This window comes from Carica papaya, chromosome 2 (assembly GCF_054855325.1).
Source record: "Carica papaya isolate Zhongbai chromosome 2, ASM5485532v1, whole genome shotgun sequence".
Lineage (NCBI taxonomy): Eukaryota > Viridiplantae > Streptophyta > Magnoliopsida > Brassicales > Caricaceae > Carica > Carica papaya.
The window spans coordinates 20,182,751-20,210,374 of NC_142310.1; the positions used below are offsets into that span (position 1 = coordinate 20,182,751).

Sequence of the window (27,624 nt, forward strand, 5' to 3'; positions counted from 1 at the left end):
TTACTATTTTTAGACAAAAGAGGGATGAAAGTCATATACATAATTTCTATCAAATGGGAGCGTTAATACTGTAAGCAAAAAGGAACATAGTGCCTACATTTTTGTCATTTTACAATATTATTTTTACTAAAATTTATAAAAATTAAAATATAATTTGTCTTTGTCAAGATGAATTGCAAAGGGAACCATAGTTCGTATAAAACAATAACTTTTTTTTAGTAATTTCAGAATTAGCATAAATGTGTAAATAGGGTCAAAAACTAACCAAACTTCAAAAAGTGTAGGTTGTTGGATGTCAATTCTTGTTGATTTTGAGACAGACAATAACCTTTGCATTTGTGAATAATGATTTGTAAAAAAACAAAAGCTTGCATTGTTAAGGGAAGATACATTGGTAAAAAAAAAAAAGCTTGCATGAAAAAAGTGAGTGTGAATATGAAAAAAGTGAGTGTGTGATTCATAGAAGCTTGTGTTATAAAAGTTTAGAGATCATTTTTGATTTTAGAGCACAAATGTGAGGAGAATCAATGAAAAAGATAACTATGGTGAAGAAGGGATACTTGGTTCAGGTAAGGGGGTTAAAAAATATGCTTACATGTGTGGTAACACATTGCTAACATAGCATCTATGTTAACATATTTAAAATAATTGTACAAGTAACTTGACACACCATGTGTTATATTAGTAGACTTAAATAACATAATTAATTTTTAACTGAAAGGGAGAATTTTGTCCCTTTTTTTAAAGTACAAGAGAAACTTTGAAAAAAATTAGTAAATGAAAAATTTTGAACACTTTTATGTAATACAATTTTTTTTTTTTTGTAGTTTACCCCAATTTTTGTCTATGTTTATATAAATCACAAAAGTATGCTAGGGTTAGATTTATGTAAATTGGAGACTTTATTGCATATTTGACAAATAATCCTTTATTAAAAGCATAAAAGTATATAAATTGAAATCAATATACTAATTCCCTATTTTAGGCTTTATTAGGTTGTTTGTACAAACCTTGTATTTAAAATTAAGTTTAAAAATAATGGTCTTTGAGAACTTCACACAAATTTGGGGAATGAAGTTAAAGAAGAAACCCAAACAAACATTGATTATTGTTGTTCACATATAACTCTAGTAGTGATAGAATATTAACTTAGTTTTGTTTAAACTAAATAAGTAATTAAAATAAATTTTTTATGATTATTTTGATTCATTATTATAACCAACCCAAAATTTAGTTCCAAAACAAATTCATGATCCAAATGAAATTTGATCGAGAGAAAAAAAAAAGACATTCCCAGCCTAGTACAACATAGCTCGAGTAAAAAGAAAGCTGAAAGAAGCTTTCTTGGGACAAAGCGTCCTGAGGAAGTTGCAATAGAACAAAGAGAAAATAGGCAAATAAGAGAGATGAGATAAGAGAGACAGAGAAACTGGTGATTAGAGTGATAAAGAGAGAAGTAGAAAGAGATGGGAGTAGGTGACAATAGAAGGTAAAAAATGTAAAAAGAGACATTTGATTTCTCAAGTCGCCCTCCAACGACTAGAGTTTGATTGGATGATTTGCATGATGATTCATTAATATTGAGTATGATATGGTACATGCAATGTTTATTAATATTCAAATTTAAGTATATTTGGATGATGATTTATTAATGTCTGATAGCAACAACTGTTTTTGTTTACATTGACAGTATGATATGATTGTATGTTTGAGCAAATTGTCTATTTTATTTCTGTTTAATTGTATGTACTAATAAATAAAAATAAAAAAGATTAAAAAAAAATAATATTAAATATATACATATATATAAAAAATATATATAATTAAATATATTGTATACATATATAATTAAAATATTTCATACATGTATATTTATAATTAAAATATTATATATATTTATATATAATTAAATATATTATATACATATATATAATTAAAAATATAAGTATATAAATTTAATTAAATAGATAAATATATATTTACATAAAAAAATATAATTAAATATATATATATATATATATATATATATACAATAAAATGAAGAGTAATTTTATAAATAATAAAAAATATTAAAAATATAAAAAAAATTAATAAACTATTCTAAAATTATCAAATCAGTATTTAAAAAATTTGAAAAAATTATAATTTTAAAAATTATAACTCAATTGCAAACGAGCGGGAAAAAAATTATGAAAAAAATCATATAATCGTTACAGAGATGTGTAAACAAATTATTAGGGTATCTTAGTCCCAGCGTCTCACAATCTCATGCTAATTGGAGAAGTTCATGATGCTATAAAGACCGACATACTAATTAACTGTAAGAAACTGATAGTAAGCAGATGACAAGAAATCAAGTTAGAAGAAGACAAAAACGGAGAGGAAAGTACATGTGGTAGCCTGGATGGGAAAAAAGGGGAAGTGCAAGTGAGAAGGATGAGGATAGTGGTAGAAGGAGCTTGAGTGGGACGGAGGGAGAGTGTGGTGATTATGGGAGATGCAGCGGAAGGAGGGAAGATGAAGAAGGAAGGAAAGAGGAAGGAAGAAAAAAAATATGTACAAAGAATTACTCTGCTTCTCCAGATGGATGTTCATCACGGTTAAACCAAAGTCAAATCCATATTCCTCCATTCCAGGAACTCAACCTTGATAAAATTCCATCTTTAAAAAGAAAATGACGACATGGCCATCATCGGAGAATCCTGAACAAAATCTACGCTCGCCGGAACTATAAGGGCAAGTGACCCCGTCGACCACAACCTTTACGAATCTGTACCAGTACAGAAAACTGAGGCTTGAGCGGTCTTTCATCAAGAAACTTCGTGATTTCATCATCGTAGATTTTCGCAGCTTTCAAAAATTTCCAATGAAAATTTAAGAAGACAGATTGGAAGAAATGGAGTTATTGGCGGTAAGCAGCAGATAGATTGAAGAAGAGAGAGCTCCGACGAGGATGACGTTGCGAGTAGAGAGGCAGGACAAATTTATAAGAAAATTTTGAAAAAATCGGCGATATAACTGTCATAACGCGCGATCCGGGTTCGTGGCAGAAATTCGCCACATGGCAAAATTTGATAGCTTCTCTCCAATGCGTGAGGGGAAATTGGACCTTTCGTCTGTCTCTCTGTGAATCTTCCTCTCTCTCCCTCCCTCCTCTCCCCGCTCTCTGAGGTTGGGCTCGGAGATTGATTCTGCATTTCAGAAGCTTACGTAAGGTGTTTAAGCTCTCTTTCCTAAAAGAGAAAGAAGGAAAGAAATCGGAAAGACTCTGAAGATTGTAGAAATAGAGAAAAAGAGAGATGCCCTCCGATTCAGATTTTTGAAAAGATGTCATTCACGCAGAGAGAAAGTGGAATGGAAGAAAAGTAATCCAGGAAAATGGAGGGAGAGGGAAAAAGAAATGGAAGGATGTATGCAACGACTGCATTGCCTCCTCACCTTTCCGATTCTAACAGACGAATCATCGACGCTTCCTCTTCCCCTCCCCTCCGCCTTTATCAAGTTTGGAGAGGAAGCAATGTGATTTCTTCTCTTTTTTCCCTATTCGTTTATGTTTTCCCGCCTCCCTTGATCATGAAATCTAATGCTTAATTACAACTTAGCTCAATCAATTTATGATTCTTCCTGTATTCAATGAATCTAATAAATCTCACTTTGCCTCCCACTAAAACATACTACATTCTGAATTTATTATATTCATTTGTAGCTTAAACTTGCAGTTACCTAACTATATAAAATGTAGTTTCAGGTTTTTTTTCTTTTAATGTGTGGGGAGTCATTTTCAGATTGCTGTTGAAGACGAGGACCAGTAGTAAAACTAAAAACTATCAGATCATTAGTCCTTTTTTTGGATAAACGAAAATTACCATCAGATTATTTCATTGCATAGGCATCACTAGCATATTTCTATGTAAATTTATATCAATTGATATTGCGGTTTTGGATTTTGTTCCCATTGTGCGTTGGATGTTTGTTTGTCTTGGACTTGGTAGTATCAATGTGCTCTGTATTACTGTTGAAGATTATGCGTGTTGCTTAAAACATGAAGCAAAATTGATGCATTTTCATATATTCCTTGCAGAAATTCTACCTTGGCGGTAGACTTATATTTGGTCCAGATGTGAGGTCGCTCTTCCTCACAGTATCCCTAATTGTTGCTCCAGTTATCATGTTTTGTGCCGGTGTTTCTCAAGGCCTTATTCGTGGATTCCAGCATCCTAGAGGCGAGCTTATTGTAGTTATATGTGCAGTCTTCACAGCATATGTGAGTTACTGTTCTGTTTACTGTCCATTTCTGTTTTTCTAGGAAGAAATTCCTGTTGCATATGAGCTACTTCCTATCATTTATGTCAGAATGAAGGTCAATTTTAAAGATTAATCATTTACACAGATAGCCAAGTTTATCTTCCCTAGGTATACTGGAATCACCATGTCTCCTTATATCTGTTGGTTAAACTGACTGCCACTGTAATTGGAAATGAGGTAAAACAAGTGATATAAAGCTTTATCCGGAAGTTTTTCCAAGTGTGATTATTATTCTGGCAGAAGAAATGTGAAATCCTACTCATTCTGCATTTTGATCTGGGGGAAACTGTTTCTTGATTTCACTTGACCATATGAGAAAGGGCTTTAGATTGGTTGGTCTTTCATTCTTCTGTCCTTTGAAACCAAGTTATGGGCTTAATGGCCTGAATTTAAATACAGCAGAGGAAAAAAATTGCTCAACTATTCAATGTGTGTTGTATGCGAGAAATTCTGCTAAACTATTGCTTCTAATCACTTGCTTCGTTTCACGTAATTTATTCTCTTTAATTAATTCAAAACATAAAAGAGAAGGAAAATTAATCTCTTTCACTGACTTTGCAACTTTTTTATCTTATCAATGATTGCAGGATATTATTCTTCTTTTCCTTGCATCTGGAAGGGATCCTGGCATTATTCCTCGTAATTTTCATCCTCCAGAATCTGAAGATGATGGTTCAAATATTTCTGCAGAGTGGCTGGGAAGTCAGAGTAGTGGTCCTCCAACTTTACCACCAACAAAGGATGTTATGGTCAATGGGGTTGTGGTCAGAGTCAAATATTGCCAAACATGCATGTTATATCGGCCCCCACGATGCTCTCATTGCTCTATATGTAATAACTGTGTCGAACGTTTTGATCACCATTGCCCATGGGTGGGACAATGTATTGGGAAGGTATGTTGCTGTTTATAATCGTTTTTTTTTCCTACTCTTTTCTTATGTATTGCTCTTATATCTGTATGCAAAGAATGCTAGTTATAGGGAAACCTGTGACTAAGAATAGAAAGGAATAGAACCTAATTACATTGGATATTATACTATATGTGATATGTTCCCTTCCTCTTTCACCATGCTTAACCTGAAGCTTACAAAAGATGAACCTTGTTATAAAATAAATAGAAAAAACAAAAAACTTAAATAGGAAACTTGTAACTTGACAAATGCTACAAATTTGCATGCAACGAAAATTGAAGATTGATGAGTTCTGTGAACCAAAAATTTCAAACAAGCTCAATCATGTGTAATGCAGGAGAAATTGGAGTTAATTTGCCAACTAAGAAATTGGAGGAAAAATCTAAATATCCCACCTAGAGCTTATTAGACACTACTCTAAGGAATCTTAACTATCAGATTTAAGGGTTTGATTGCATTACACAATTAGAAAAATGAAAAACTCTAAAAATATATTACTGAATATTTAAATGATTAATAAATGAAATTACAAAGCTATTTATAATATTTTTTTCCTAATTAGAATTAAAATAGAAAATAGTAAACTAATAGAATTAGGAATACTAATCCTAATAAGAGTAAGAAACTGATACTAATAATATTAGAAATACTAATTCTAATACAAATAGGAAAGTACTAATAAGAACAAAAGTTCTAAATTACTAAAACTAAAATAATACTCTTAAATAATATAATAATAAACTATTAAATAGTCTAATAATTTCGCATTTAAAAAATTATAATTGCTAACTTATTTAGACATAACTCATTCTGCAACTAGTTAGAGAAAACTTGTCCACGAGTTTTTAAGTGATGAATGATGTAAAACCTTGGTACTTGACGTTTACCATAAAAATTAGCAGTATTTTTGCTCGGTCATTTCTTCAGTAGCAAACATGATGGTAACTAATTTTTTACGAGTGTGAAATCTTGTTGGTAGAATGAAATTGATATATGAACCAATTTGCACTTCAACTTCGTCTTTGAGTTAAACATCATTAGTCTCAATTATTGACTTAGGTTCCTTATTGCATTGATCTTTCATGTAACTCTTTATAGGTAGCGTAAGATCTTGGATAACCTCAATATTTTACTCTTAGAAAGATATGATAGTTCTTCTTGCTTCTCGACTTCGATGGACTTATTCTCTTTATCTTTTCCATTAATTGCGGGTGCTTTTGGATGTTTATATTTATTTGTCTTTTCTGTACTCAAAAACGTCAAAACTATTTTTTTATACCATGCATAAAATGATAAGTGTTAGTACTCTCATCATGTTGAGCCTTTTGATCATAAAAGGTTGACCTAGAAGAATATGTGCGAACACATAGAAACTACATCACAAGATTGGATCACTACAAATACCATGATGAATAGAAATAAAACTTTATTTACCAAAATGCTCGATTTATCCATGCTAGTCTATATGGTTGGGGATTTAGTTGCATTCACAGATTGAGCCGTTCAACTATAGATATTAAAACAAGATTTCTGCAACGTTCCTCGTGAATGACAAGTTTTTTATATATACTTTCATCGTGCACAATTTGAAAAATTAGAGAATACTTTGGATCTTTCCCCATTCAATTGCATAGTTGTGCTTAACTACTATCAAGAAGGACTTGTCAATTCTATTATTCTCTAAATGATGACTCATTCTCTTACTTATAATTCCACATGTTTAAACTTTTTTTATTACACAAATTTTAGAGATCACAAATTAGAAAGAGCCAACAAAGTATCTGAGATCATACTAAAACTAGTCTAAGAGAGCATAACACGGTTTGAGCGAACCAATTTGGTCAACTCTAGTTCACAAAAGTCAAATAGAACACACTTTTTATGCTCATTTGCTGGTGTGCACACGTAGGTTTCACTTGTTTTCTAGTCATCGGACGGCGACGATCTTTGGTTAGTCAACTCAAATAAAGATGACGGTTGCAGATTGGAGGTAGTGTATTATGGATGCAAATATGGAAGACGCATCAAGAATAGGAAATTGACATTAAATTAAATATGAAATCTTAATTAGTATTAAATTGCTAAATAGTTAGAATTCTAATTAGTATTAGATTTCTAAATAATATATATATTTTTCATTAGTATTTGATTTCTAAATAGTATAGAATTTCTAATATTTTAATAAATTATTTCTAATTACATTTAGATTTTAAATTAAATTAATATTTTTAAATAAGAATTGTAATCTCTATATAAAGGAGAATACTTGTTATTAATAAAATAAGTCAAAATATTATTTTAAAGTGCGAGATTGAAACTCTCTCTAATGAGGTCCAAGGTAGCAGCTCATTTTGATGACTATTTTCACAAAATAGACTGTTTAAGAAATCTCAATAAAAAGAAGAAGCAAGTTTTGGAACCAGAAATTGCAAATAACCACCTAGTGACAAGATCCTAATATCGAGAACATAACAAATTGGTATCAGAACTTAACATAATAGGCGACTCTGTAACAATGGTAGATCGATGATTGATGGTAAAGGAAGCTCTCGCCGCAAGCGAAGCACGGACAACAGAAATTGAAAGACGCTTAGGTAGTCAGCTGTGGGAGTTATCCTTACAAGTTATGGAGATGTTAGCTGGAGTTGGTCAGAACATGCGAACTGTTTCAGAAGGAATTGCCAGTAGTCATAACCTGTGAGAACAACTGCCCCAAACGTTTCATGCGGGAGGTCGTTCGCAAGGCACAAACCATCATCCAAGTAATGTAGTTGTTCTTCGCTACATTAAATAAGACTTTCCAACATTCGATGGTTTTAAAGATCCTCTGATTTGGTTACATCGGTGTGAGAAATTTTTTACCAATCACCAAACATCAGAAAGAGATAAGGTGGGATTGGCTGCCTTCTACATGGTCAGTGAAGCACAACTTTGTTATCATAAATTAAAATCCTAACAACCCATAATCAATTGGGTTAGATTCAAAGAATACTGTTCGATAAGATTTGGACCGCCAACAGGAAGCAACCAATTGGGGGGTGTTGGTGAACTTAAAACAAACAGAGTTAGTTAAGGAGTATCAGAGGCAATTTCAAAAAAAATTGGCACAGGCAAATAGATTTGTTCGAGTTGATCAATATGTAAGTTATAGAAGGACTGATTGACTGTCTCTACTTAGAGGTCGAGATGTAATCACCTGCCACTTTTGTGCATGCAATGAGTATGACCAAAGTTTTTAGAAAAAAACAACAGTTGTGCATTATGATTAAACACTATTATAGTGATCATTCTTAATTCGTGACCAAGTGAACAATTCAGTTCAGGAAACATCAGTTCTATAGAGTAGCAGTATTACGACACAATCTGAAGACACTTTCTTTCTAATTATAAAAAAATAATAAGGACAGAGATGACAGAAAGAAGGCTAAAGGGCTGTGTTATAACTACGATGATTCTTTTGTTTCGAGTCACCAATGTAAACGAACTATTTTGTCTCTAGATTGAATGTGATATTGGACAACGAGAAAAAACCAACGAGATAGCAACATCCACATTTCAAAGTTGAGGACAAGTTTGAAAACTAAGGGAAAGTAATATTATAGATGCAAAAATGGAAGACGCAACAAGAATAGGTAATTAACGTTTAATTAAATATGAAATCCTAATTAATATTAGATTATTAAATAGTTGGAATTCTAATTAATATTAGATTTCGAAACAATATATATATTTTTCATTAATATTTGATTTCTAAATAATGTAGAATTTTCAGTATTTTAGTAGAATATTTCTAATTAGGTTTAAATTCCAAATTAAATTAACATTTTTAAATAAAAATTTTAACCTCTATATAGATGAGAATGCTTGTTATTAATAAAATAAATTAAGATATTATTTTAAAGTACGAGATTAGAACTCTCTCTAATAAGGTTCAAGGTAGTAGCTCTATTTAATGACTTGTAATCTATTTTCACGAATAAACCGTTCAAGAAATCGCAACAAAAAGAAGAAGCAAATTCTGGAATGGAAAATTCCAGATAACTGCCCAGTGACAAAATCCTGGTCTGGGGAACATAACATAGTGACTGAGGAACTTGTGTCGGTTGGTAGTTTCTAGTGGAGTTTTGCAATAGGGCTTTGGTGGTTGGCTGATTGCAACCTTTTGGAGCTGGTGGTGGTGATAATGTCGACAACCTTCAGTAGGTGGCTTGTTAATGTGCTAGTGACTTTGTTAGGGTTTTGATTTTTTTGTTTGGCAATTTTTTTTAGATAGGTTCGGGGCGATTTAGATAAAAACTTTGGAGAATATAGTTGGAAGGATATTTTTTGTTCTGATACTACATTGATGTAGAATAAATTAGGTAATTTACTTATTAAGAAATTAGAGGAAAAACTTGAATATCACAGTTATAGTTTTTTAGACATCACATCTAAGAAATCTTAAGTATTACACTTAAAGATCTGACTGTATACAAACAGAAAAATAAAAAACTCTCAAAATATATTATTGAATACTTGACTGATCAATAACTAAAATTAAAAAGTTATTTATATCCTTTCCTAACTAGAGTTAAAGTAGGAAATAGTAAATTAGTATAATTATGAATATTAACTCTAATAAGAATAAGAAACTAATGCTCATAAATATTAGGAATATTAATCCTAATGCAAATAGGAAAATATTAATAAAAATAAAAATTTTATATTACTAAAATTATAATAATATTTTCAAAAAATATAATAATATACTCTTAAATGGTATAATAGTTTTATATTTAAAAGAATTACAATTTCTGATCTATTTAGGCATAACTCATTGTGCACTGAAGTGTCAGCTTGTTACTTAGAACCAATAAATTCGTATCATGTACCATGAATAACAAAAGTAAACCTTTATGAACCCTGAATTATGGTAACTTCTCACCGAGATTTACGAGTCCCACCAACCAGAAATCAAAAGAAACTCAATTGAATATCAACTTGTTACTTGTCAGTAGGTACCACGTAAGATGATCAAATGTAAACCCTCTATGAAAGATAAACATATGTAAACCTTTCCTGAAAGACAAACAAATGTAAACTTAATATATACTTTGAGAATGATTCCTGCATGAATAAACAATCAATTGACGGATTTAAGAGTTATCTTTCCTTGTTTCCACTGTTATTTCTTATTCTAATTGTGGCACTACAGGTTATACTAGACTGAGTATATGAGCTGGTGGTGATGTTAATGATATTTACGTAGATCAAAGTTTAAATTCATCCCAACTATCATCTTCATTTGGAATCTCCCCACGGAGATGTTAGTTGGCAAGAAATAGTTCAGTTTCCACAAAAAGTGACATCAATTGATATAAACATCCAATGAAAAGAGGATGAGGAACACTTAAATCCATGCTGTGTAGGAGAATACAAAAACACAGTTAAATTGGGATCAGGTGTTGAATGATTTTGGGAGTGAATATGAACGAAGGTTGTGCAACCAAAGGTTTTAAGAGGAATAGATGAAAAGGAATGGAATAGAGGATAGGTTTGAAGGAGGACAGACATAGGGGTTTTAAATCTGAGAATTTGGAAGGCATGTGGTTTATAAGACGAGAGGCTGTTAAGATGACTTCATCCAGAGGTATTTTAGAACATACATAGTGAATGTCAGGGCTCTGGCAGCTTAAGGTAGCTGACAATTTTTTTTGGCCACACCATTTTGTTATGGTATATTGGTGCAAGAATTTTGATGAATGATGCCACTACATGCTAGGTGTTCACCTAGGATGATTTTGAAATGTTTTGTTCCATTGTTGGTTCATAAGACTTTAATGGAGGTTTGGAATTGATTTTTGACTATGGAGTGAAAGTTTTGGAAGATTTTTGTGACTTATTTTTTTAAAGAGATAAACACAATAAACTCTGGTATGATCATCAGTGAACATAATAATAAATCATCTAGTAACTGCAATAGAGAAAGCCTCCAAATATCACCATGAACTATGGAGAATAGTCTAGTGGATCGAGACTCTTTAAGTATGGTTTGGTTCGCAGTGGGTTCTCAACAACATGAACAAATTCAGCAAAAAAATGGGCGTCTCTTTTGAAGGTATGGAAAACTGAACTTACTTCTTCTTCTCTTAAGTAGAAAAAAGGAAAGTTCCCCCAAGTAATGCAAGGATAACTATAAAGGAGAAAAAGAGAGTGAGAAGTGGTACTCCTAGGGAACTAAAAAGACTAGAGTTCTCCATAAATTATGAAGGAAGAAAAAAAGAGGGTATGGCAGTAGGAGGGATCAGGATCATTTGTGAATGATTGGAAAGATTTTGTTCTGGAACGTCCACAGGACAAATAATAAAGACGAGGCTTGTCATCAATGGATGTCTAAAAAAATGGATGTCTTTTTTAGTGTGTATGAAAGAAAGGAAAATGGAAGACCATGTTGCAGAGAAGTGTAACAGTTTATGATGTGCGAATAATTGGGATTGGCATGCTATTCTGGCCAAAGGGTCTGCTGGGGGGATGATTATATGTTGGAAGAAGGATTGGTTCAGTTGTCTGGATGTTTTTAGAGGTGAATGTATTTTGCCTTGCATCTTCAAGAACTGCAAAGGGGACACTGAGTGGATGTTTACCGGGGTGTATTGCAGAGGCAGTAAAGAAGAGAAATTAATTCTGTGGGATGAATTGGAAAAGTATAAAATCAGATGAGGTGGTAGGTGGATTATTGGTGGGGACTTTAACATGATTTTGAGAAGGGAGGAAAGGAATGATAACTGTTTTTCAGTTTCAGAGGCGGCTGAATTCAAGAAGGTTATGAACAGGATTAGTGTAGTTGATTTGCCGTTGTCTAAAGGGCAATGGACATGGTCTAACAACAAGAGTATGTGCAGAATTGACAAATTTTTTGTTTCCTCCAATTTTCTGCTGGAATTGTCGAATGTAACTCACAAAACGTTTCCCCGTACCACATGTGATCACTTTCCCCTATGCCTGGAGGCCAAGGGAATCCAATGGGGACCAATGCCATTTCGATTAGACAATAAATGGCTGAAAAAGAATAGTTTCTGTGAAATGGTGGAAAACTCTTAGAAAAAGTGTGAGGTTCAGGGGTGTGCCAGCTTCAAACTGGTCTATAAACTCAGGCATTTGAAGGCTGTTATAAAAGCATGGGCTAAGGAGGAGCGGGAGAATGAGAAGAGCAGGTTTGAGACTACAGTGGCTGAAATCAATTTACTGGACTCAAAGGAGGAAGAAAACGGATTGAATTGATGAGGAGAGAATTCTGAGGGATAATTTAAAACTACAGCTTGCTGCTTATTTGAAGGAAGAGGAAATGATGTGGAGACAGAAGTCAAGAGAAAAGTGGCTGGCGGATGGTGATTGGAATATGAAATACTTTCATGCTTAAGTATCCCATTGCTGCAGAATTAACTACATTGAGGAAATTGTCATTGAAAACAAGAAAATTGGGGAAAATCCGGATTTAAGAGAGGCTGCCAAGGAGCCTTTTTGAAAAGCTATACAAGGAAAATCATGTTTGCAGACCAAAGTTGGATGAGTTACCATTTAACAGAATTTCTGAAGAGAGTAGACAGCTTCTGGAAGCTGAGTTCAGTGCAGAAGAGATCTTTGAGGGATTGAAGACGTGTGATGGTAATAAAGCCCCCGGGCCCGATGGCTTTTGTATGAATTTCTTTCAAATTTTCTGGCCTTTGCTGAAAGAGGATGTTGTGGCTGTTTTTAAAGATCTACATTCTAAAGGCAAGTTTGTGAAATCCCTAAACACTACTTTTATCATCCTTATTGCCAAGAAAAGGGATGCCAGTAAATTTAAAGATTTTAGGTCTATAAGCTTGGTTGGGTGCATTTATAAGCTCATTGCCAAGGTGTTGGCTAGGAGACTTATTAAGGTGTTGGGACAAGTGATTGGGAACAACCAACTTGCATTTATTGGGGGAAGACAAATTCTTGACGCCGTAATGGCTGCAAATGAAATGGTTGATGACTTGATGACTAACAAAAGAGATGGATTGGTGCGTAAACTTAACATGGAAAAAGCCTATGATTATGTGAATTGGAATTTTGTGGACTACATGTTGTATAGGATGGGTTTTGGTCTAAAGTGGAGGAAATGGATGAAGACTTGTATGACCTCTACTTCTTTTGCTGTATTAATAAATGGCGGCCCCTCTAATTTTTTTAATGCTTTGAGAGGTTTGAGTCAAGGTGATCCACTCTCTCCGCTATTGTTTGTAATGGTGATGAAGGCATTAAATGGGTTACTCAATAGAGCACATGAGTTGCAATTGATTGGAGTTGTTTCGGTGGGTCAAAGAGAGAGAATTGATGTTTCTCATTTATTTTTTGCCGATGAAACCCTAATTTTCTGCCAACCGGATTTGAGAAGTATACTACATTTGAGGTGTGTACTTACGTTTTTTCAAGCTGTATTGGGTCTCAAAATTAATTTACACAAGTCTGAGTTGGCCAGAATTGGTGGTAATGGGGTTGCTGGTTCCTCGCCGTGATATTGGCCTGTAAAGAGGTGAACTTTCCACTCAAGTACCTCGGCCTCCAGCTTGGTGCTAAGTATAAAGACCAATTATCTTGGGAACCGGTTATTGATTTGTTTGAAAGAAGAGTAGCAAGTTGGAAGAGAAACTTTCTGTCTCAAGGGGGAAGACACACTCTAATAAAAAGCACTTTGGCTAATCTCCCTATATATTATCTTTCGACAATTACCATACCTATCAAAGTGACGAAGAAACTTGAAACAATTCAGTGTAGATTCTTTTGGGGGAATAGTGACGAAGAGAGAAAATACCATCTTGTTAAATGGGAAGATATCAAGGAACCAATCATTTATGGTGGTCTTGGTATTAAATCCATGATCAATATGAATTTAGCTCTTCAAGGCAAATGAATTTAGAGATATTTGAAAGAAGAAAATTGTCTATGGAGAAAAATAATTCATGTTCGGTGGGGTATGTATATGGATAGAAGGGTTATAAGCAGAATTCCCTTATTCCATAGTAGAGGTTTATGGCGGAAAATTATAATGCAATGGAGCAACTTTCGACAACATGTCAATTGGAAATTGGGGAGAGGTAACAAGATCATTTTTTTGGAGGATGATTGGATTGGGGAGGGTTGATTAAAGAATCGCTTTCCTAGAATTTTCAATATTGCACAATCTAAGGAGATGACTGTCGAGGAAGCTTACCGGGCTGTTAATGACAAAATTGTATGGTCTATCAATGTCATTCGGAATTTGAATGATTGAGAGGTTGTTGAATATGAGGCTTTGATAAAGATGCTGGCCGGGTAGGTGGTTGTCAACAAAGTGGACCGGATTGTATGGAAATTTGAAAAAAGTGGCAATTGCTCAGTCAAGTCTTACTACAACCTTCTTAGCAGTAAAGTGAATGTAACGAGACATAATTTTCCAGCCAAGCAAATTTGGAAAACAAAGGCTCCAACCCGTATTGCTTTTTTTGTTTGGGAGGCTTGTTGGGAGAGGATTTTGACTATTGACAAGTTGAGAATTAGAGGTAGAGTGTTGGTTAATGGCTGTTATTGCTGCTTGCAAGTGGAGGAATCATGTAACAGTCTCTTATTATGGTGCCCGTTAGTGTACAGTTTATGGTGTTTGATCTACAGCCTTGTGGGGATAATTGGGTTGTTGCGGGGTCTGTAAGGGAGAATTATGGGCGTGAGATGGGCGTTATGTTAAAAAAGAAATTGCAAACTTGATTTCTTTGACTGTTTTTTAGGTCATTTGGAAGGAAAAAAATGGTAAGGTATTTGATAGTGTTGAGAATAATTCCAATAAATTAAAAAATAGGTGGATTCACTATTTTGGTTCTATTTTGTTAGAACATGATATTATTAGTGATGTACATTTTAGTAATGTCATTGATATGTTAACATGATGTAAAGTTTTTGTACATGGGTGGTACCTCCTGTTTTTGGTGCCTTGTTAATATATACTATAATTTTTATTTACAAAAAAAATGATTTGGCTGGATATGATGTAAGTGTGTGTTTGGGCAATTGAAAAATTTAATAAGTAAAAGAACAGAGATTTTTAGTGATGAACAATTTATGGAAAATATATTTTTGATAATGAAAACTAGGATGGTCCAAATTGCAGTTTGATGTACGGTAAATAGGATTGATTTGTCCTATTAGAGATTGCGGCTAAAAGACCCAAACATCTCATCCAAAGTTTCTTAAATATCACACTTAAGGGTTTGATTATGTAACACAGCTAGTAATTGAAAAACTTTCAAATTATATTATTAAATACTTGAATGATCCTCCCAAAAGATTACAATCATATTTATAGTGTGTTTAATGAGTCTTTCCTCACTAGATTAGAAAATATCAAAACTAATTTGGTAACAAAGTTAGAATACTAAAATTAAAAAAATTAGGAATACTAATCCTAATACAAATAAGAAATATTAAAACAAATATGAAAACTAAATACTAAAAAGAGTAAAATCCTGAAGTTATCAAAATTATAGTAATACGCTTTTAAATGATATAATTATTTTTTTCTTTAAAATAATTATAATTTCTATGTAGTTCTCAAGCAATGGTTGGCTAAAGAGTTCGAAATTAAAAAATTAGAGAGATTTATTCTTTCGGAATATAAGTGGTCTACTCAAAGTCAGGAATATTCATTTTCCAACAAAAATATGTTGTAAATCTGTTAAAGAAAACTGAAAAACTCGCATGCTAACCGGTTAGTAGATCTACTAATCTCAATCTTAAATGGAGATTTGCGAAAGAAAACTCAAATGTGGATAGAGAAAAGTACTAGAGACTGGTAGGGAATTGATATACTTATCATATATTAGGCAAAGTATTGTATATGTTGTTAATATAGTGAAGCAGTTCATGCACAAACCTAAAAAAACACCTACAAGCATTCTACGGAATACTTTACTATCTGAAGGGTACTATGGGGAAGAGAATTGGGTCCAAAATAAACAATGTATCGCTTCTTGAAGTATACACTGACGTATACCATGCTGGATCACTAGTTGACAGGATATTTACCTTTGAGTATGTACCTTTCTTAAAGGGAATTTAGTGACTTTGAGAAGTAATAAGCAGAATATATTAGCCCACTCTGGTGTAGAATTAGAGATTGGGTTATGGCTCAAGTAGTTTGTGTACTTAGATGATTGAAGATGATTTTAGAAGATTTAGAGATTCAATGGAATAAATCTATGAGATTATACTACGACAACAAGTCAGTGATTAGTAACGCTTACAATCTACTACAACATAATAGAACTAAATACATTAAAATAGACAGACACTAGATAATAAATTGATTCGTACTCCGTAAATGCTAACCATTTCATAGTTTATTGATATTTTGACTAATAAATTTGAGTTATCCTATATTTAAGAAGATTATTGCCAAAGTAGGAATGAATAGTATTTAATTACTAGCTGTCAGGTTATTAATGGTAAAAAGAGAAATAACAAAAAGAGAAGGCAAGTTAGTTTTTATGTAATATTTTGGGTTACTGTTAATTAAACCCTAATCATCTCTTCATTTTTGTAGCCACCATCTCATCCTGCTGCTCTCGCTGTACGCATAATGGCCGCGTGATTCCTGTTGCTTATATTGTTTGTTTGATTTCTTTAAAACCTATAAATGACTCTCTTCTATTGCTTGTTGTAGGATCGGATGAGTAATAGCTTCAAAAGAAGCTGAGACGGTGAGCAAATTTAGAGAGAGAGAGTCAAGGAGAGAGAGAGAACTGCAAAATAGAGTCCAAGGCTGCAGCACCCTCTGTTTCTTTAATTTCAGAAGAATTTGGTTTCTTTTTGTTTTTTTTTTTGAAGAGAGGAAAAACTTACTTTATTGAATTGCACGATTACATTTATAAGCACGGAGTTGTGCTTGATTACACCAAAGATGACCCGATAAAATAAAACTCAGAGATTTATGTGAACACACTGCATGGCAGCTGCGCAGGCTGCGGTGAGGCACTTTGTTCACAACCTACTTTTGAATTTAAATTTAAATTAAGTAAATGGATAAGATCGGTAAAATCAACACTTGTAGTGATCACTAGAAACAGTAATAAAATTAACTATCTATTTCTCTTCTCGACTTCGGTCTTCTCTTCTTCTCATTTTCTTCTTCCTCTTTTCTTCATCATTTACTTCAGATTAGATAGCCATGACAAATGCTTCTGATAAGGTGCTATCAGAACAAGAACAGGCCGAATCTTTTGCCAGAGTCACCATTCGCACTCGGTTGAAAGGGAAGACCCCGATTGTGGCTGAACCAGGGAATCCCGATACGCCTGAACTGACTGTGAAGGATGTCAATCAGAAACTTATCTCCTTCATGGAAGAGGTAAACGAAATGTGGCGTGAAATCCAGCAACAACTTGACACCATCATGGATTGGCTTCGCGGTTTGGATGTGAGTGAAGAGGAAGTCTGCTTCCCCTCCCGAGCGGCGCAAATGAGGCTCGAACACCCTCAGCAGGCTGGCCAAAATTGGCGATTGCAACACGCAAAGAGGGAGGTTCGCTTCCCCTCCTGAGTAGCAGCCATCTCCCTGCTGTTCCCCCGAGCAGCACGAATAGCACAAAAGGGTTTTAACCCTTATTTAGGCCCGGTTCACTAGACCAAACCGGACCCATGGAAGAAGTGGACCGAATTGGTCCAAATCGACCCGCTCTGGAACAGCCGACTCAATCCGACCCGGTCTGGAACACCCGGCTCGATCCGACCTGAACAGAATCAGTTTGAATTGAACCGGGCAAGTTGGAGCCTGAACCGACCCAAACCGAACTGGCCCAATGGATCCTATGCCCAGAGCTAGTTCTGCCCAATTTTTTTTACTTCCCAAGGTGGAAATTCCACTTTTCTAAAGAATAAACTCTTGTGGGTGGGTTCGAAAGTGTAAAAAATATTTTATAATTCACAGTACTCCTGACGAGTAAAAGATGAATGTATCATTATAATTAGAAGAAATTGCTGATATATGGTACTGTAGATGACAAACCAAAATTGATGTCATAAATTGAAAATATTTTATGGAAGAGTTTTGTCGCGTATTTTGGGGACTATTGCGAAAGGATTTCATAGAGAAATTCACTAAATATCCCAAATAGGTACTGTTCTTGACTATTTAAAATAATTTGAACACTTATGCTCTCTCATGGATGTAGATAATCCAACATTTTCAAAAATATTTTTCATATTTACCTTTATCAGTAGTCTTAGACCATTGTTACAGCCCATGCTAAGACTCCTCAAGCCGCAAACGCTTAATCTATTATAGAACCATCCCAAAGTTCATATCCTACTAATAAAGTTGTTAAATTTGCAAAAATATCTAAAACAAGAAATCAGAATCAACTGCTCCGAAGGGATACAGAACATAGAAGAGCAAGGCTACTTGTTACAAGTGTGGAGACCGGTACTTCCCAAGACACTGTTGCACAAATAAAACCCTAATGGCCATGGAGGAAATTGTTATGGAAGGAGGTTCTCAAAGAAAAAGTTTTTCCAAATCAACAATGAGGACAAGGTTCATGCTCAAGGGGAGAGTATTGTCAGGTTATTAATGGTAAAAAAAAATAACAAAAAGAGAAAGACAAATTAGTTTTTTATGTAACATTTAGGGTTAGGGTTAATTAAATCCTAATGATCTCTTCATTTTCGTAGCTACCATCCCATCTCGCAGCTTCTGTTATGGCATAACGGCCGCGTGATTCCAACTGCTGATATTGTTTGCTTTATTGCTTTAAGGCCTATAAAGGGCTCTCTTCCATTGCTTGTAATGATCACCATAAAAAGTAATAAATTTAATTATCCATTTCTCTTCTCGACTTCGGTCTTCTCTTCTTTTTCTCCTTTTATTCTTCTTCATTTACTTTAGATCAGACAACCATGACAAAGGCTTCTGATACCAGCTTGAGGAAAAATGTTAAGAAGTACAAGTTAAGGTTTCATTAGGTAAAAGGTACATTAGTAATATCGTCTGGGTCTTTGTAAAATCTTTGTAATTACTATACCCCAGATTTTTGTAATTAGTATTGTTTTCTTTTATTGTTATCTATTTACTTGTATATATATATGTTTTGAAATAAACTATTTACTTATATATATAGAGTCTTAATATTCAACAAAATACACAAATTCATTCTTCCACAGTTAGTAACCATCTATATCTCATCCCAAGTCCTTTTGTTGGTTTTTTTTTTGGGGGCGGGGGGGGAGAGAGGAGTCAGGGGGTAAAGGGTTGGAATAGTCAATTAACTTTATAATTTTATGATTTCTTAAATTTTTCCAGGTCTAACATGTTAATGTTGATGTGCTATTTAAACAGAGGAATTACAGATTCTTTTTCATGTTTGTGGCATCCACAACAATTCTATGCCTATTTGTCTTCGCCTTCTGTTGGGTGAACATAAAGAAAATCATGGATTCTGAGGATTGTGATTTCTGGAGGGCCATTCTGAAGTCCCCTGTTTCAGGAATACTTATATTATATACATTTATAGCTGTGTGGTTTGTTGGCGGTCTTACTGCATTTCATCTCTACTTAATTTTTACCAATCAGGTTAACATGTCTTCTTTGACTCTATCGCTGTCTGTTCTTGACATTGTACTTTATTTTGTATTAAAATAAATTTTCTTTGTTGTTTCTCAGACAACGTATGAAAACTTTCGGTATCAGTATGACAGAAAAAGGAATCCTTACAACCGTGGTTGTGTTCGCAATGTCGTTGAGATTTTCTTTTCAGGAATTCCAAGTTCTAGGAATAACTTCAGGGCAAAGGTCAAGGTGGATTCATCTTCCATCTTTGCAACTCCAATGTCATTAGGCAATACCATGAGTCCAGAAATGTCCAAAACAAGCTTTGATATAGAGATGGGAAAACGGCAAGCCATTGCTGCTGGATATGTGGAAGATATCGAGTCAGATTGACAGCATTGGCCGGCTGGAGAGATGCGGAGCAGTGCCACACTCTAACTGGGAGATCACACCTGATATTCGTATGCTCGCTGCTGAGTTTGGAATAGAACATGCCATCAAGGACAGAGAGAATTCATAATGCACATTGAAGCTTTATTTCTATGGCCAGAGCTTTTAATGGAAGAGGTGTCTTCTTATCTTTGCGGCATTGTGGAATTTACAGGACTTGTTTGATTGAAAACTGTCTGCTGAGATTAGATGAGCAATATGCATTGGAGGGAATTTTTTTTTAATTCATCTGTGAGAGGAAGAAACAGTCTGGTTTGCTGGAGATGTAGAGGTGTGTGTTCTTCATGGAACTGCTCCGGCAATTCCATGGGGTGATTGTTATGCTGTATCCTGTTCGTTTTTCTGGGTATTTTGATTTGGATGTTGATGTAATTAATTTGATAAAGTTAGTAGTATGCAGGAAACCAGAAGCTTCTTAAGTTAATGTGTTAAGTGACTGTTGGTTAAAGGGTTTACTTAAGTTTAGAGAGAGAATGCCTGTTACTTGTGAGTTGTGGAACTTCATCAATATATCTAAAAATGTAATATAGGTATATTATTTTGTTTCTTTCACTGTAGTATCTTGGTAAAAAATTTTGGGGAGGTAAAGAGGGGAGTTGAACCTTAAATACCACATCTTTGAATTGAGTATGTGCACAGCCCTTTCCTATTTGAAGTTGTACAGGTTGTTTGAAAGTAGTAACACTTTTAGTTGATCATTTTTTTAAATTAGTTAGTTCAGGGCTATGTTTGGAACACAATTACAAATTTTGTAGAATTTCTTTATAGATATACACTTATTATTACAACCAAAAGATAATGAAAATCTTTTTCAATTAAAAAAGAAAAATTCTTTTATGGAATTCAACATAGAATTGGAACTGCATAAATGATTTCTTCAATTTCGATGGAATTTGAAATATATGGTTCTGTGTTCACATAAAATTATTTGAGATCAAGTTTCTTATAATTTTCATACAGTTTATAATTTTTACTTGTTTAATTAAGTGTGAATTTATAAATAAATTTTTAAAAAATTTTAAATTTATTCTAAACATATCCTTAGTTAAATAGAGAAGTTATAATGTTCATTTAGAACTGCTATTTAACTTGATAGAGAAACAGAAAAAAGCAAGCCTTTTAATCTTAATTATGGAAAACAATTGTCTCATAGAAACAGGAAATAGCCAATATTTTTAAATTTCATTGACTATGATATTTTAAAGGGGCATATTGTTCTTCTCTTTAGATTGTTTCAAAAGAAATGAAGTAGAAATGGTTAGTCCTTGTGGAAACCATGAAGTTATTGGAGGCTCAGAATGACGTTACAATACCAACATGTTCAATATTGTGAGTAAGGACTCTCCAAGTTCTTCGAGTAACCTGACTCCATTGTCACATTATAGACTCTTTTCTCTTGATTTGGATGACTACTAGGTTCCACTCCTAAGAAATCAACTGCAAGTTTTTTATCTCAACTGCCCATGTGAACTTACCCTCCCAAGGCATCAGCAACATTCTATTTTCTCAGTATATAAAACCAGGAGCCTCAAAGGGTGCAATTTGAGATACTTTATAGTCGTGTCTTGAATCCCCTATGCCTATGCTTTTGTAAAAGGGTCGTTAGATACATTAAAGGCACAATCAACTTTAGTGTCAAGTTCAAGAAAACTAAGGATTCAAATTTCATATAGTGACTGGGCATGATCCATTGATGACATGAAAAATACCTCTGGGTATTGTTCTAGTTTTGGATCATAAGTTTTTTATAGAGTTCAAAAAAAAAATAGTAGCTCAATCTACTACTGAAGTAGAATTTATTAATATAACTGCTACTATAAATCAAGCCTTGTGGGTGGCTTAAGATATTGAGTAATTTTCATCTAGAGCAGAAAGAAAACACACGAATTTTGGTTGATAATCAAACAACATTAGTCATCTCTCATAATCAAGTTCTCCATGGTAAAACTAAATGTTTTGACATCAAGTTATTTTTCTTGAGGGAAGTGCAAAAGAATGTCTTTTTCACTTTAGTTTATTGCAGAACTGACGATCAAGTAGGATATGTATTTACTAAACACCCATATAACATTTATAATTTCATGTATAAGTGAGTAAAATCAACCATTCTCCCTTTTTACTTGCTTACTGGAACTCTTAGGGGTTTATAGGGATATCCCTATACTCGTGAACCTAATATGTAGATTTGTAAATTTACCCGGCCGTCCCCATATCCCGTATGGTAATGAGCATCGAACACACCATCAGCTCAATACTCTGTTCGGTATGAAGGTGAACCATATTTCCCAACCCTTTCAGTATGGGACCCTTCAGCCCCGTCTAGCTGAGGTATTGTCCATGATAAAATTTTTTCTATGCACCGGGTTCGTTCACCCTTTCACAGAGTACTCAGTAAGTTTTTCATATATAGATCTCCATCAATAAACAATCACTAATCACCTACTAACATCTCATTTTATATTCGTAAATTAATCAAACGATAGTTAAACAAACAGTATATTTTTTTATACCTTAACAATTAAGAAACGTAATTATGGTCTTTATTTCAAATCAGTCAATTAGATAAAAATCACAATCAGACAATCAATAACGAGAAAACAATTAAATATAATAATTTAGTTCATACAGTGGAACAATAAGTAATTTAGGTAATATAGAAAAATAAATAGATACATAAATGACCTTAGGGCAATCGTACATTAACTAGTTTTTCGACTCCAATAGTGGCCTATAATTATTGTTAGGGTTTTTTTTTATTTTTACAAAACACAAGATTATTTATTATTAAGTCTCAATTTACCGTAATAGGGGATAAGGTGAGGGATATTTACCCAAATTGGTGTTTCGACGCGCTATGCTACCCACTACGCCTCTTACCGGGTCTAGATTTCTTGAATTTTTTCTGTAAAAATTAAAATACTCGTCACGTATCCAAAAATACCTCAAAAATTCGGCACCCACGGCGGCCTAGCTGATTTTAGTCGGTTTTACATGTATTCCTGCAAAAAAATCACGTTAGGAAGCTTCGGTTGGCCAGAAAAATTAAAAAACTGAACCTACTAGCAATGGGGTCTCCGGATGTGACAGCTCCGCATGTTCTCCTTCGCGGTTGGAGTTTCTTCTTCGACTAACCTGCACAGAAAGGGACGATGAACACAATGGTCAAATAATCTTGTGAAATGGAAAACAGGAAGGGGGTCATCAGAGAGGGTTTTGGGTTTTGGCCACAGCGACTCGGTCAAGCTTTGCCTGTGATTTTCGGCTCACTCGTTAATCTTTTGGCTCTGATGTGGCCACAGGGAGGGAAAAATTTTACTTTTCTCGACAGTCAGTGGTGGCTCCAGTGCAACAACAACGATGTCCCTCCGGCAGCTGGTCTTCCCTCCGGCCGCCTCCTTCTTCTTCTCTGGCTAGGTGTCGGCTAAGGTTTGACATCAACTGAAGAAAGGTTTAAATACCTCTCTTCCTTCTGATCCAGGTTGTCCATCTGTGACAACGTGGAGCGAGGAGTGTCGTCCGATTGTTACTTGTTTAGGCCGATTCTATGGGTGAATCTGGATCGTTCATCGCGATTGATCTCGTCCGTTCGATCGTGCCTAAAGAGAGAATACATTTGAGCATTCCGTGCGTGAGATGTAATCGAGACCATAGGATCACCAGGCACGCAGATCGCCCCATGGGCTCTCGTAGGCATCGATGTCATTATGTTTTGCTACGCAGCATGTTCTGGTTCGTCGTGACTACTGACTACGTCGTCCCACGTGGCCGAGTTTTTTTTTTTTTTTTTTTACCCTATGTTTTCAAGTTTTCTTCCAAAAACACCCACTTTATTTAAAGTTTTTCACCCTTTTTCCCAAAATTATTTTCAATTTCGTTTCTATTTTATTTTTCTCAATAATTTAAATTTTTGATTATTTATATACTTTATATATATATAAAAAATTATTCGGAGCCAATTTATGGGCCTGGGTATTACAACTCTCCCTTCTTAAGAAAAAATTTAGTCCCTCAAATTTGTCACCCAACTTAGTGAAACAGTTGGATGTACTGGGTTTTAAAGTCCGATTTTAGCTCCCAAGTAGCTTCTTCCTATGTGTGATTTTGCCATAGGACATTGATAAAGAAAATTTCTGTTGTGAAGTACTCTGCTATTGCGGTCCACAATGCCTACCGGTACCTTCTCATAAGATAGGTCCTCCTAGAGTTGAAAAGACTCGTGGGACAGGATGTGTGAGGGGTTCAAGTTATACTTGCGTAACATAAACACATGAAACATCTTATAGACCCTAGATAGCTCTAGAGGTAGTACTAGTCTGTAGGCAGACGTACCAATCCTGTCTAAGATTTTAAATGACCCAATGAACCAAAGATTTAATTTTTCTTTCTTGTCAAACCTATTGATTCTCTTAAAAGGGGTAATCTTAAGAAACACTCGATCGCCTTTATCAAATTTCAAATCTCTCATTCGGGTGTTTGCATAACTCTTCTACCTGCTCTAAGTTGTTTGGATGTTCTTCTTGATTTTAGCTACCTTGGTTGTAGTCTCATCTACAAGATTCGGGCCAAATAATTTTCTATTGCCCACCTCTTTCCAGCAGATTGACAACCTATAGGGTTGGCCATATAATGCCTCGTACGAGATCATGCTGATGCTTGCTTGATAACTGTTATTGTAGACGAGATCTATCAAAGGTAGGTGATTATCCCAATAGCCCCCGAAGTCTAGAACACAAGCTCAAAGCATATCCTCTAGTGTGTGAATCGTCTTCTCTAATTATCCATCAGTTTGAAAGTAGAATGCGGTGCTAAGAGACAATTTCGTTCCTATGGTTTGCTGAAAACTAGACCAAAACCAAGAAATGAACCTGAGGTCTCTGTCAGATATCACTGTCATCAGGACTCTATGTAACCTAACTATCTCTCCGATATAGAGTTTTGCTAGCTTGTTCAAGGGGTCGGTTATCTTGATAATTAAGAAGTGAGAGGACTTGGTGAGTCGGTCAACAATTACTTAGATAGCATCATGTCTTGAGTGTGTCTTAGACAACCCTCTCACGAATTCCATGGTGATATATTCCTATTTCCACTATGAGATTGATAATGGCTGAAGTATCCTGCTTGGGTGTTGATGCTCAGCCTTAACCTATTGACATACCAGACATTTGGAGACAAAGTAGGTTCTCTCTCTTTTCATCCCACTCCACCAAAACCGATCTCGCATACTTTGATACATTTCAGTACTTCCGGGATATATAGCGAACCTTGAGCTATGAGTCTTTGTCATGATATCCCTTTTCAGTTCATTGTCATTTAGAACACACACTCTGTCCTGGAATTTGAGCAACCCATCGGCAGAGACCCTGAATTCTAGATTTATCCCCTATTCTGCATCCTTCCTAAGAGCTACTATGGTGGAATAAGTCAATTGAGCTTCCTTTATTTTCTAAATCAGTTCGGGTTGGACTGTCAAATAGGCCAGGTATGTAACCCTTTTTAAGTCCCGAAGCCTTATTTGCTGTGCAGCCCCTATTACCATGCATTCAGAAACCATTAGGTGAACTAGTATACCTGCACTTTTTCTACTGAACGCGTCAGCTACAATATTACCCTTTCTCGGGTGATATAAAATCTTACAATCGTAGTTCTTAAGGAGCTCTATGCAACGTCTCTATCGTATGTTGAGATCCTTTTGAGTGAATATATACTTCAAGTTCTTATGATCTATGTAAATATCAAAAGTCTCTCCATACAAGTAGTAGCGCAAGGTTTTCAGGGCGTGGATAATGGCGACTAATTCCAAGTCGTGAGTGAGGTAATTCTTTTCATGATTTTTCAACTGCCTAGACCCATAGGATATGATCATACTACATCAGAACACAACCAAATCCCAAATAAGAGGTATTATTATACACTATGTATCCATCCGTCCCACTTGATAGAGCCAAAATGGATGCGGTAGTCAATAGTTTCTTGAGTTCTGTAAAACTGCTTTCACAATTCTCGTTCCATTCAAATTTAAGTTCTTATTTGTGAGCCGGATCAAAGGAGGGCTAGGCTAGAAATCCCTTTCACAAACCTGCGATAATAACCTGTCATTCCCAAAAAGGTATAAATCCCTTTAACTGAACTCAATTTCTCTCAACCAAGTACTATCTCAATTTTTTTGAGATTCACTGACACCCAATCCTTTGATATGATGTGCCATAAGAAGGTAATCTGCTCAAAACAGAATCCACACTTACTCAATTTTGTATACAATTTTTTTTCCCTGAGAACTTGTAGAACCTGAGCCAAGTGATGGGCATGTTCCTCTCTGCTCTTTGAATAGATTAGGATATCATCAATAAACACAATGATGAACTGATATAGGAATTGTTTAAAAACCATGTTCATCAAGTTCATAAATATAGCTGGTGCATTGGTTAGCTCGAAAGGTATTACCAGAAACTCATAGTGTCCGTACCGGGTTCTGAAAACTCTCTTGGGAATGCCTTTTATCCTAATCTTTACTTGATGGTAACCTGAACGCAAGTCTATCTTGAAAAAATACCTGTATACCTTGTAACTAGTCAAAAATATCATTAATTCTGGGATGGGATACTTGTTCTTGATTGTGACTCTGTTCAATCCCCTGTAGTCGATGCATAGTCTCAGGGTCTCATCATTTCTTTATAAACGTGACTCCAGCACCCCAAGGAAATATACTGTGTCGGATGAACCCACTATCCTGCAATTCTTTGATCTGTTTATTCAACTCTTCCATCTCTATACGACTCATGCGGTAAGAGACAACTGAGATAGGCTTGGTGCCAGACTGAAGGTTTATGGTGAACTTAACTTTTTTCTCCACTGGCAGTCATGGTAGTCCATTAAGAAACACATCCAAAAATTCTCGGACCACGGAGATTTCTTGAATGCAAACTTCTTTCTTAGGTTTGCCTATTGTAGAAAAGATAAACGAGTAAAAGTATCACACCAACGAGGAATTACCATAAGGAAATAATACTTAAAACTTTTATTAATTTGTAAATGACTCTTCATTAGAAGGGTTGAATATAATTTTTTTGTGGAAACAATCTATAGTGGCATGATACGCCGCTAACCAGTTCATTCCCAAGACTACATCAAAAGCTCCTGTGTCTATCTCTATTAGGTCTATACTTAATTTCCTATCTGCTGTGTCTACGATACAAACTTTGCATATAACCTCCCCTAACAGTGTCTTATTTCTAGAAATAGACACAAATAGCACATAATCAAGTTTTTCAGATAATACATTCAAGTTTTTTACAAAGGTATGTGAGACAAACAAGTGTGAAGTACCAGTATCAATCAATACATGTGTGAAGTGATTACAGATAGTGTATGTACCATGTATCACAT

General features: G+C 34.6%; 1 pseudogene across 1 annotated transcript; it reads left to right on the top strand.

The window, feature by feature from the left end:
- Positions 1-2,282: 2,282 nt before the first annotated feature.
- Positions 2,283-20,855, top strand: LOC110816395 (putative protein S-acyltransferase 7; annotated as a pseudogene). Its single transcript, XR_015817127.1, has 5 exons — positions 2,283-3,519; positions 4,082-4,264; positions 4,893-5,198; positions 19,582-19,815; positions 19,906-20,855. The product of XR_015817127.1 is annotated as a putative protein S-acyltransferase 7 (transcript).
- The last annotated feature ends 6,769 nt before the right edge of the window (positions 20,856-27,624 follow it).